Here is a 13,144-nt window from a genome sequence, read left to right as displayed (position 1 = left end):
CCAATGGATAAATGGATAAAGAAGATGTGGTGTATATACAATGGAATACTACTCAGCCATAAAAAAGATAAAACCATACCATTTGTGACAATGAGGGTATTATGCCAAGCAAAATAAGTCAGACAGAGAAAGACAAATACTGTTATTATTTCACTTGTATGTGGAAGATAACAAAAAAACACACAGATAAGGAGAACAGATTGGTGGTTACGAGAGGGGAAGCGGGTAGGGGAGGGTGAAAGGGGTAAAGGGGCACATATGTATACAGATGGATGGAAACTAGATGATTGGTGGTGAACATGATGCAGTCTATACAAAAACTGATATATAACAATATACACCTGAAATTTACACAGTCATAAGCCAACATGACCTCAATAAAATAATTAAAAATAAAACAAAAAAGGAAAAGAGAGAAAAAACTCCAGTCCCTGAGATGATACTAGCCCAACCTCTCAGAGGCAACAAGACACTCTCGGGTGTGTAAATCACCTGTTTGGGAATAGGATCCTTTCTGGAACTTCAGAATAGGCAGCTATCCACAGGAACAGAGTCAAAATGCCAAGGACCTGCAGACATTTTAAAAAAAGAAATACATGGACAAATAAACATGGAAGAAATGTAAAAAGAGTGTCAGAGGATTAATTCTCCAAATGGCTGTGGACTCAGATGGCTTTAGGGGTGAGGCCTAATATACTACCTTCAAGACAAGGCCAATTCCCATGTCATATAAACCAACCAGAGATGAGAAATAGAAAGCTTTCAAATTTTCTTTATGAAACCAGCATAATTAAAAACCCCAAGACAAAGACACAGCACTAAAAAACCACAGCCCAAACTCACTCATGAAAGCAGACATCAAAGTCTTAACACTATTACTACTGAACATGATTCTAGAGTTCCAGCAAATTACAAGAAGACAAGAAAAACAAATCTGAGACATAAAGAAAGACAAATACAAAACTATCATTCCCTTATGTAAGACTATCCACTCAGATACTGCAAATCAATGAAAAACAGGCTTTATAATAATTTAATAAGGAAATCACTTATCATAGACAGGTAATAATTGGAGAGACACAGGATAATCATGGAAGACGTATGGATCTGGCATATTAAAGCCCCAAATCCTCCCTCAAATTAATCTACATTATCTAATGGAATTTCAAAGAATATTAATGCTGGGGAACTTGACAACAGTTCTAAAGTTGACCTGAAAGAATTCCATTTGGATCAATATTTTGAAAATTCGTAATCAAAAGGGCAACAAACCATACACAAAATTTAGGAAATATTTTAACATAACCTCAGTATAAAAAAAGTTCGTCTATACTACGATGCCTAAAGGCAGAAAAATAACATAAAAATAACAAATGATGGTCCTGTTTATATCATGAAAGCCAAAGAAAGAAAACAACAAAAAAAACTACTTGCAATTTATGACAAAAAGACTGATTGATTTGAGAACTGTGACATGAGTTTACCACACAGGATTGAGTATTCTGTAGTCTATGAAAGTGGCACTTAAAAATAGTAAGGAATATACGGATTATTTCAATAAATAGTAACAGGAAAACTAGCCAATCATTCACTTAGGGGAAAGGGTCATACTATATATAAAAATGCTAAAATTAAAATTAAAATAAGATAAAGGATTAAATTTTATAATCGTGGAGCAGGGAAAGGCTCTTCTAACCTGACAATAAAATCAGGAGATATTAAGGACAACTTTGACTTTATATATATATATATTTTTCTCTATTATGTTAATTTTCCTCCCCAATAGTGACATATTTGAAGCATAACGCACCAGGAGGTGTAAAACTATATGAACCGTGGACTTAAAGAGTTTGCTAGCCAATCAACAGTTTTTCTAAGCAAATATGAATAAGCAAACCTGATTTGGGAGCAGTGAAACTCCAGGGAGGAAAGACAAAATGATTTTAGGAGCAACTTTCCATAAAATGTCCATGAGCAAAGTATTTACCATGTTATAAAAAACCCTTCCAAAGCACCGGGCAGAGATGGAGGCTTCCTACTCATTAGTAACATGACCCTTTGAGCGTCCATAAGTATCCTGTCATAAGGTAGATGCCAACTTCTACACCAAAAATTCACTCATTCTTTTACTCAAAAAACTCAGGAGTGAAAAATATGATATCCATTAAAGCAGCTCAAGACTTTCTGGCCAGGTCAACAAAACAGCACCTGGTCAGTAAGAGCACTGAAAGATGAAAGATTTTTAACACAAAAACCTTAAAAAAAAATCAGATTCTAACCACTCCTTCCCACAAAGGTAGAGAAAATTTGAGAGTAAAAAAGAGCCTTGCAAACAGAATCAGCATCAAGATGGACAATGTGTGTATCTGTGTGAAGAAGAAATTGGCACATTCCTCTACTGCTTGTGGCAATGGAAATTTTATGGAGGGCGATTTGGCTACCTACCAAAATGAAAAATATACATATCCTGTTCTATAAATTCTACTTCTATGAATTTATCCCAGAGATATGCAATGATATATATGCGAGAATATTTTCATTGAAGTACTGTTGATAACGGACAAAATTTGGTATATTCATATGATTATGAAACCTTTTACAATAATGAGGCAATTGTAAATAAATGGACATGAGACGATCTCTAAGATAGTTAAGTGCAAAATGGGACAAAACAATGTGTACAGCACCCAAAGTGACTATAAAAACCGATGCAGTTCCTTAAACAGAAGATTTCTGGAAGGATATATAAGACACTATTAATAGTGATTAATAGTGATTGCCTCTCGGGAAGGGAACTGGGGGCCAGGGAAAGAAGGGCAACTTACTTTTTCATTGTATATTCTCCTTTTGTTTTTTGTTTTTATTTTTTTTTACCATGAGCATGTATTACCCAGTCAAAAGAATAAATTCAAAGTCAAAACAAAACAATAAACAAAAGCACTAATAGAGGCCTTTAGAGATTGCCCTGCCCACTGAGTGGGTGCAGGCAGCACTACTAACATCTTAAAACTTTGGGGGCTCCCCTCCCCATCTCACCTCTGCTTGAGCCCAAGGTCATACCCTAAACTGACAATTTGCAGATGACAAGACAGGCAATTTTGAAAACCTCAAAGATTCAACTTTGAAACTTCTCAGACTCAAAAAATGCTTATGGAAATTGCAGCTGCAAGTTGAATATATTCCTCAGATCTCCAGCAACTAGTAGTACCTAACTGTGACACCATCCCCATCCTAGTGATTCCACTTCTGAAATCTAACTGACAGACCTATCTGCGCACGTGCACAAAGACACAGTTCACAAGAGTGTTCACAGAGGCACTGTTTACAACAGCAAGAACAGGGACAGGTAGGAGAATGCTCGAGCAGAATTCCAACACCAGAGACCGCTGGAGGACCACTACATATTAGACATCAAAGTAAAGATGGGTACGAAGTTTCTACACTATAAAACCAACCAATATAAAAACAAGCAAGAAAAAGAAGGGGAAAAATATTTTGCAAGAGATGATAGTTAATATTTGAAATGTAAAACACCCTCAGAAAGCAGTAAGAAGGGCCAGCCCAGTGGCACAGCAGTTAAGTTCACACGTTCTGCTTCGGCAGCCTTCCCCAGTGCAGATCTACACATTGCTTGTCAAGCCATGCTGCGGCAGGTGTCCTGCATACAAAGTAGAGGAAGATGGGCACAGATGTTACCTCAGGGCCAGTCTTCCTCAGCAAAAAGAGGAGGATTGGCAGCAGATGTTAGCTCAGAGCTAATCTTCCTCAAAAAAAAAAAAAAGCAGTAAGAAAAAGATAAATGGCCCAACACAAAAATAAAGAACATTAATACACTTCATAAAATTAGTAATATTAGAGTCAATATTTACATCAGAAATCAAAGAAATGTAAAATATTACAAAGAATACTTTCTTGGCCTGTCAAATGGGCAAATATTTCCAAAATAAAAATCAATGTTGCTGAGAAGCTGGCTGGTGCAGGCATGAACCACATTTCAAGATTTCATTTTGGCATGTGTTTTTAAAACATTTAAAATGCTTATTCCTTTTGATGAGCAAGTCTCCATTTAAGGATAAAGATAGTCAAGACGGTAAAATGTCAGTAAGGAAAAAAAAAAGCTAAAAAGTCGGCTGCCCACTATAATTAAGTCCTTGTCTGTACATCTAATTTCTGATTTATAAGGGTAAAACCTTTAGCACTAAAAAGCTGCTGCAGTAAGTGAGGGCAGATGACACCATTTTACACGTGGAGCTGTGGGAAGAGAGGAGCACGTGTCAGAGAAGTGCATGTTCTGTTAGTGTGTTGTTATATGACACAGAACCCGTCAGAGCAACCAAGAGTGAAGCTCAGGGAAAGGAAACACTGGTCAACAGTCTCCTCCCAAGGTTACTTGACACAAGCATTTAATAAATCCAATCTAGAAAAGTCTTAATAGCCCATGACTATAAAAGGCTATTCCAGGAACATAACGATGATATCCCACTTGGGTGGACTGTTATAGATAACGGATTAAAGGGAGAAGAGGAGCCCACGAGCATCATTACATCTTAAAAAGTATTTGCAAACTTCAACAGCGTGTCTTTATACATTCTTAGCAAAGTGTAAGACTAGGAGACCATCTAAACACAAAAAAGATTTATCTCAAATAAATACCAGCGAATAGATTAAATACTGAAGGCATTCCAAGCAAAGGTGGAGACAAGGAATGGAAGCCCTCAACACTACTCTGGAAGTCCTAGCTAAGGCAACCGAGGGAGAAGAAATGAAAGGCAGAGACGCGGAAAAAGGATTACGTTGAACTGAAAAATCTTGTCAGTAAATATAGCAAGAAAAAAATCTAATTAATAGCAAAATAAATAAATAAATTCAACAAAGTATCTGCAACTCCAAACAAAATTTTTTAAACGTATAGAAGAACATAAAACAAGTACCAAATAAATGAAGACATATGTTTTTTGATGAGAACATGGAAATTGTCAATCCTCCCCGAACATAAATTAAAATCTAAGAAAAAGGTGGGAGCTTTGACAAACAAAGAATCCAGTTCCTCTAGAAGAATTAATGTGTAAGAATATCAAGATACTTCAGAATAAGAAGGTATACATGTGATGGGGGGCAGGGTGCTGTCTGTAAAATGACCCAAACATATGAACACATAAAGTATTCTTTCCGACACGATATGGGTGCAAGGACAGACAAACTAACGGAACAGAAAACAGTCCAGAAACTGATTTGTGTGAAAGTTTATACAAACATGGGAATTTAGTTTATAATACAGGAAGGTTTTCAAATCAAGAAAAGCATTAACTGTGTAAATACAAACCAGGTGCTTTCTTAGGACTAGATGATAAAGGGTAATTTTAACAAAAGTGACAAGAGGAGATAGCCAATACTTTAATTTCTAACCAGTTATTCAAGTATGCATTTCCAAGAAAGCTGGAGTAGGTCTTTGACACTAGGAAAGACCAATAAAACCAGTGCAGGCATCTGGCCTCCCTCCAGGAAATTCTGTGTTTCAACTACACATTGCCAGAAAACTGAGGCCAATGACAAACTTACTTTGTTCTCTCTAAAATAAATCACTGCACTCAAAAGATAGCATGCCTCCAAAAATTTCATCAAACAAGAAGGAATGAAAACAGATAAAATCTTTAATAGAATGTTACGTAGCATTAAGTCACACTTCCAAGAAATTTTATAGCTTTATTTTCCGATTACAAGCATAAAAGATAGTACAACATTCAAACATTACAGAATATTTAATGTAGAAACTGCAAGCCACATCCAACTGGTCAAATGTGTTGCCATACCAAACCTTTTTAAATCTCTCTATATAGTAACATCATCTTTTTACCAAAATGATATCACACCACGAGTTCTGCGTGTGTATGTGCACTTATAAACCTCATAATTTGTGATGATCTCTTTCCATACCAGTACCTATAGATTTACACCATTCTTTCTAAAGGCCACATAGTAATCCATTCTATGGATACACCAGTTTATTTAAACGATGGAAATGACTAACATAAAAAAAATGTTTAAAGTGTTAAAATATTAGGGTATAAAATTGTACAGCACATGTGGCATTCTAACTGCAAATATACCCGCTTATATGTTCATAGAAAAAATGAGAATATCCACACAATGGAATATAAGGCAATTTTTAGAAAGCAAAGCTATAGATGGAGATGTAATTATAAGGAAATTCTTGCATATACTGTTAAATAGCTGCAAAACAGTCTGTATACACACAGAGACACACCCATATAAATGGAGACTGAAAATGTGATGAACACATTATACGAGCTCTCCACATGGCACATCACACCCTCCCCCATCCAACTATTGTCTAACACCCCACACTGCACTCTCGGAGCTTGAGTTTGAAATGTTAATGAATTGTACATGATCTCATTTATGTTAAAAAAAAAAACTACATAAGTACTTAAATGTATGGAAGTATGTATAAAATAAATTAGAAGAAAACTTCCATATAAACTTGTATAAGGACATTCATAAAATGGAGGAAATCTATACTAATTTGTATAAAGACTATAAATAGGGAAAATCAGAAAAAAATAAATGATTAACAAAAGACCCCTCCATTTCTTTTTGCATTTTAATTTAGAATGTTATTTTCACAATCAGAAAAAAAACTTGAATATAAAATTTGGAAGCAAATTCAACTGCTGTTTATCTTTCCTTTTCCCTTCTGCTTCTTACTGCTCATCAGCATCCCCTCCCCAGGACAGGGGCCCCTGCTCACTCTGGCTACCTCCTCCCCACTCTGGCCACCCTGCAGTGCTCCTGCAGAGTCCACTTACAATCTACACACCCCTGTTGGGCCAATGCACCACTGACAGGGCTCCACACCCAGATCCTGACCTGAGGCCTCTCCCCTCTCTCAGTTCAAACTGAATTCTGGCCACATGGCAAACCCATCACCTTTGTTTCCTGGCTTGGAGGTGGGCTCTCACACACCCCTCGTTACTAACGCTTCAACATCTTCCTCTGCTCTCTCTCTGGAGCAGGAATCCTACCATGAGTCAGGTAGTAGCCAAGGGCAGGATTTTAAAAGGTCTGACCACATTAGGAGGACTGGGGTGAAAGGAGGGACACACAGGGACCAGGCCTGACCGTGGTCGTAGGGGCTGAGGGAGGCCACTAATTCCAAGGGGAGAGAAGGAGAGGAGACAAATGATGGGAACCAGTAATAAGTCTCATTCTCCAAACTGGGCAGAGGGGCTTATGGGTTTCTAGCTGTTCTTCAACCTCCAAATCTGTTCTTAAACACACGAGACATCTAAGCATCATGCCCACCGTAAGCACCATATGCAGAGTAAGTTTCATGCGTGAGCTAGACTGTCTAAAACATAGGACAGTGGTGCTGCCTGCTGGACAACAGTGTTGCCACCGTGGTCTATGTGGCAGTATTGACGCCATTCTTTGAATATGGTATAGCACTTTACTTCTATTTCATAAAAACGAATAGAAAACAAAAGTAAAGACCTCAGAATTGATGTAACTGAAACAAAGACAGATTCACCAGGCATTCTTGCCACACGTAGGGGGTCTTTGGCCTCAATCAAAGGATCAGCGGGTCGAGTGTTCAACTGAACTGGAAAGAACTCAGTTAAAGAACACATATCAGAGGCAGGCAATGTGGCTGGGACGTGTGAGGAGAGAAAGAAATTCTGTGACTCCACTGTTCGACCTCGGGCTCCCCATATCCCATCAGTTGTGAGAGAAGCTCCACAACATCTTCTTCAACCTCACTGCTACTTACTTACTTTGGTCCCTCATCACGGTAACCTACATCAGCCCCCTTACTCGTTCTACCTACCTCATCAAAGGGGGCTGGAATTGAGAACTTTAAAAGTCAGGAACCGAGGAAGTTACTTTCTTCGTTGCTCAGGGACAGCATGGTGTGCAGTCTCTTCTCTCTTCTCGTTTGCTCCATTCTCCTGTCTCTTTCTGCAGACCGACATTCTCTACTTCAGCACGCACATGGAGTAAGATGTTGTCCCAGCCCCAGTTCTACCTCACCTCCCAGGTTAAGTACCCATCACTGACAGACCCATCACTCTGTGCCTCCATTCACCCAAACTCACCCAGTCTACAAGTGCATGCCACAGTTCGATGCCTTCTGGGGCAGTGGTTCTTAACCTTGGGGATGTCAAAAAGTCACCTGAGGCACTTACGAAAAATGCGCCTGCCTTTCCAGGTGGGACAACTCATGAGGTCTGTGGTTCTCTAGGAAAGAGGCATTCCAACAAGCGGCCCAGGAGCTGTACTTTGAGAATCACTCCTCTAGGCTTGGGTGTCCAACCTGGTCCAGTTAACCATGAACAGGAACAAATGGACAAGATGGGCTCTTGCGCTAACAATTGTATATGGGAATGTGAGCAAGGAGTAAATGACCATTAGCCCTACCACACCAGCCACAACCTCTACCCTCTGCTCTGTTAGGTGGCTCCACTCAGATAACCGCCACATTAGCCTGGGCTTACCTCTATCACATAAGCCTAGCACTTACCACACTCAGCAACATTTCCTTTTTGTTGTCATTCTTGAGGGGTCTCCTCAAAAATTTAGAACAAAAGGAAACATTATCTAAGAGTTTCTATGATCCGTCCCCAAATGGCTGAAGACAAATAAAGCCACTACAAAGAGACAAAACGTCTTCTGAGCCAGTATGACTTATATGACCATAGTCTCATATCAATAACTGGCTGATCAGATTTTTTTTAAAGTGGGGATGGTATCAAAAGGCAGGCCACAAAGCATGGTTCATCTAACCATCTATGAGAGAGAGACAGCGAGCAAGGGAGAAAGAAGGCACTACTCAGCTCAGACCTAATTTAAATGGAGATGGGCTGGGGGGCAGGTGGCGGGGAGGCTCTGTAGATAGCGGGCTTCTGGTATCCTGGTAACCCTAGCAAGAGCTTCACAGCAACCAAATGGTGGCACCAGGCAACCTTACAGGCCAGCGCTATTAAAACTCACCGGCATCCTCTAGTGCTGATTCCATACTCACCAAGCTACCTTCTCATTATGGTTTCCTTTCCCATGTAGGTCTGCCTACAGGGAGAGAATGTGCTGATCATACACACTTTTGAGTATTTGGGTCCCTGCTGTAGTGATCTCCCATCATAAATCAATAAACCAAAATTGAGAGAACAAGAACATCCTATTTCAGTCACACTTATTTTCCAACATAAACCAGTAAGTCGGTATGGCTTACATAAGTCTGAGCTTCATTAATGTGGACCTACCAACAAAAGATGAGTCCTTAGGTGAAGTAAGGTTTCTGAGTCTCCACAGGCTTGAGCACCAGACACTGGATACCTGGAGCATTCAATGAGGCCAGGAATAAACCAACTTATCCCCCAAGGGCCTACTTGGGACAGCATGTCAGCCCTATTCCAGGTGGTAATACACCATCAGCATAGTCACCTGTCTTGGTAAGCATGTTTTCTCACTCTCCATTTAATAGGAGCTGTCCTTCAGCAGACACTGAAGCCAGGGATAATGTCACTCACTTCCAAAGACCCAAAGGCTAATCCTAAAGCATAATCCTGTCCCAGATCAGGCACAGTGTCAATGCCTGCTGAGAGAATGAACAACCTTTGGTGATTTTGCTCACTTCCCCACATAACGTGATTCACTGAGTCTGGTCTGAATCAGTCAGCAAGCTATGAACAAAGAGTACAAGTCCTATTGAGTCTCTCTCCTCAGTATCTCTCAAATCCATCCCCTTCACTTATCCCCCTGCCATGACCCTAATCCAAGCTACTCTCTCTCACCCAGACTGGAGGTGATCTCCCCACACTCACTATTTCTACTCTCCCCTTCCAAACCCTGAAACAAGATGAAACTTTTAAAACACAAATCTGATTATCGAGTTACTTCCATGGTTAAAATACCTCAATGGCTTTCCATGGTGCTTCAGATAAAGCCCAAACTTACCAGTGATTGCAAGGCCTTCTACACTGCAGCCCTGATTTACCTTTTTCCCACCTCAGTCAAATGCTACTCCATCATTTCCTTTGCTCTAAGCATCCTAGACTTGCGGCTGTTCTCTCTGGATCCCTCAGGAACGTCCCTGTCCCCTGGTTTAAGACTACTCTTCCTATGACATATGACACAATGTCATCTACCACCTTTCAAGGCTCAGCCTTAATGTCCCTGACTTCCTCAGGCAGGAACTATATGGCCTCTCCCAGAATAAGTTAACTGTCTGCAGTGAATGTTCTCTTTCAAAGGCATGAATCACACAATAATTTTTTCAGTGTCTTTCATTACCCAATAGACTATGAGCTCCAGGAAAACACGTCCTTTCCCACTTGGGGCCATGTTTGATAGATGAATCTCTCATGCTTCTTTAATCACCCAATAAGGAAGAAAGAGCAGGCCTGAATGATTAGCTGAGTACTGAGAAAAGAGGACACTGAAAAAGATGTCTTGAGGCCAAGGAGAATTTCTGGCAAAGAAACAATCCACCAGAAAAGTCGTGTATTCTCAGAGAGCACAAACGGTGCTTGTGTGGAGATGTGGAACACGTGTGCAATAGGAAAGTGTCAGGATGTGCTCACTCCACGGATGGGTGTGGCACTGTGAAAAGGGAATTCAGCTCACCTGGACCCAGTCACCTAATGTTTGGACCTAGTCCCTCTTCCTCTTGCCAGTCGTCTCCAAGAAGGGTGGAAGCTCAAGAAGGCAGAGCTGAGGAAGGAAAAGAAAACATGAGACACCAAATTTACTTTGCAGTTATTGGATTCTTCAGGCTGGAAATGACTCCACAACAGCTGCATCTTTGTCTCCTACAGCGGCAGAGGTCAAATGAGACTAGGAAAAACAGCTTTCCCTCCCAGGATGCAAGGGCCATGGGCACTACCCCCTGAGGCATATATTGTACCCTGAGCTGTAATCACAGCCTTTTCCCAAAGAGGTTCTGTCAATGGGTGTGCAACTCAATCCTAGGTGTCTTAGAACCTTGTCTACCAAGCAGAGCAAAATAGTAAAGACATGGGGCTTTGAATAAAGAAATCAATTCAAGAACCCCATTTCCTACTTATTGTCTATGTGGTTCTGGCCATTCCTCTAAAGGTAAGAGGGACATGTTACAGGTAAAAAGTGGAGGGAAAAAATGGCTAAGGAGGTACTAGTGTTTACTGTTATTTACATGCCATGTACAGTGCTTAGCACCTTACTTTTATTGTCTCTGTTACTCCGCACCACAACACTATTCTCTAGTTCTCATTTCAAAGAAAAGCAGAGGCTCAGAGAACTCAATCTCACAGCTCATGGCAAACTATTATAGATCAACCTAATGTCATTTTGAAAAACATTACTACATCTACTCATGTTTTCCACAGAGACCACATGGAGTAATGACATAGGTACACCTTAAAAAGGTAAATTGAAACTCCAGTTCTGCCATTTAATAGCCAGTGATGCAGGGCCAGAAATTTAACTCTTCTGTAAATTTAAGTAATATGAAAAGACTAACTTACTTTAGGACCTTAATACAATTATCATTACTAGGTGATGGTATCATTACTTAATCTTACATAATATTTTAAAGGTTATCAACATGTTCCAAATAGATTAACAATACATATTTCAAGTCTCACTGTGCCCAAGAGCATGCGTTCAATCAACTGGAGGTCCCTGGGGGAAGTTATCTTCATGATTACGGCTCTGATTTATGTCAGTACTATCAGTCACTGGCGAGTCAATACTTAATTAGGTTTCTTCCACAACCCAGTTGGGAAAGAGGAATCCACTGCGTCACTTTCCCTACTTCCAAAAAGAGAAAAGGAGAAAGAGGGGTAGGGACTTAAAAGCTCCTTCGGTGGAGCTTCCACCAGAAGGGGCCCCCTGGAATCCAGGGTGAATGTAAACAAACACGGCAAAAGCGGTGAGTTAGGAGCTGGCAACCGGTCCCCTAGCAGACAGCGCCACAGGTGGCTCTGCGCAGGCGCTGCCCTCACCCCTCCCCAAAAAGGAAGCCCTGCCCCTCCACCCCGCCCCGCCCAGTACTTGCCCAGAGAGCCTCCTCCTCTCCATTATGTCCCACGCCACGCCCCCTCACAACCATCTACAGCTCTGAACTCTCTAACCCACAGCCTTCAGGCCGGCCTTTTACTTTACATAAACGCCCTACCAACCTCAGGGCCTCCAAAACCCACATGGTATACCCACAGCCTGCCTCCTCCATTTCTCATTTAACATCCTGCCCTTCCCAAAGGCTATTAAAATTCCTGAATTACCGGCCCACCCGGTGGCCCAGCGGTTAAGTGCACACGTTCCGCTTTGGCAGTCTGGGGCGGCAGGCCAGATCCCAGGTGCGGACATGGCACCGCTTGGCACGCTATGCTCCGTGGTAGGCGTCCCCCATATAATGTAGAGGAAGATGGGCATGGATGTTAGCTCCGGACCAGTCTTCCTCAGCAAAAAAAAAAAAAAGAAAAAAAAGAAAAAATAGAGGATTGGCAGCAGACGTTAGCTCAGGGCTAATCTTCCTCAAAAGAAAACAAAAATTCCTGAATTACGAACCCCACTTTTTCTGCTAACTGACCCCTGGAACCACGCAGCTGAACCTTGTCCCCACATTGCCCCAAGACTTGGCCTTGGCGCCCCCTGGAGGAAACAGAATACCACTGGACACGTCGAAGCCCCCAAGATGGCGAAGCCGGACAAGTGGGCGCCTGCGCAACACGCTAGCAAAGCCGCGGGGGCAGGCTCACCGTCTCCAAGGACACCGAAGTCCCCCAGCCTGCCTCCCTCAGTCCCACTGTGGCTCAGGGTGGGGCATGCGCAGCAAACCTCAGTCCCCTTTCCCCGCCCAGCAAACGTGGGCTGGGCTCTGCAGCCCCCGTCAGTCACTCTGACCACGACAACCCCTCCCTCAGGCCCACCCCCTGCAGCTCCGTCATTCGGGATGGCACCTGTGCTGGAAGCCTCAGTGGCCACCTACTGACCAGCAAGCACAGCGCTAGCGTGGGCAGGGTCTGCACTCACCACTCACTCAGGCCAAGGCAGCCCCTCCCTCGGACCCCTGTAGCTCCACTGTGATTCAAGACAGCGCTCGCAGTAAGCCGCGGCTGCCACCTGTTGGCCAACCAACACAATGCTG

At 41.7% G+C, this 13,144-nt stretch overlaps 1 protein-coding gene across 20 annotated transcripts in view; it reads right to left on the bottom strand.

Moving 5' to 3' along the window:
* Positions 1 to 13,144, bottom strand: part of PEG3 (paternally expressed 3) — a 31,839-nt gene that overhangs the window by 16,604 nt on the left and 2,091 nt on the right. For 5 of the 20 annotated variants that reach the window (XM_046681357.1, XM_046681348.1, XM_046681346.1 and 2 more), the window contains exons 2-3: positions 10,642 to 10,728; positions 493 to 569 (exon numbers count right to left, since the gene is read on the bottom strand). The gene's annotated coding sequence lies outside the window, so the exon portion shown is untranslated. Of the gene's footprint in view, positions 1 to 492; positions 570 to 7,846; positions 7,978 to 8,114; positions 9,085 to 9,278; positions 9,352 to 10,641; positions 10,729 to 12,755; positions 12,776 to 13,144 lie in introns of those variants that run through there. The other 15 variants (XM_046681354.1, XM_046681347.1, XM_046681364.1 and 12 more) reach the window with 11 other exon arrangements.

This window comes from Equus quagga, chromosome 13 (genome assembly GCF_021613505.1).
Source record: "Equus quagga isolate Etosha38 chromosome 13, UCLA_HA_Equagga_1.0, whole genome shotgun sequence".
In the NCBI taxonomy this organism is placed as follows: domain Eukaryota; kingdom Metazoa; phylum Chordata; class Mammalia; order Perissodactyla; family Equidae; genus Equus; species Equus quagga.
Note: the sequence above shows the minus strand (reverse complement) of the source record. Positions and strands in the feature narration are given on the sequence as shown.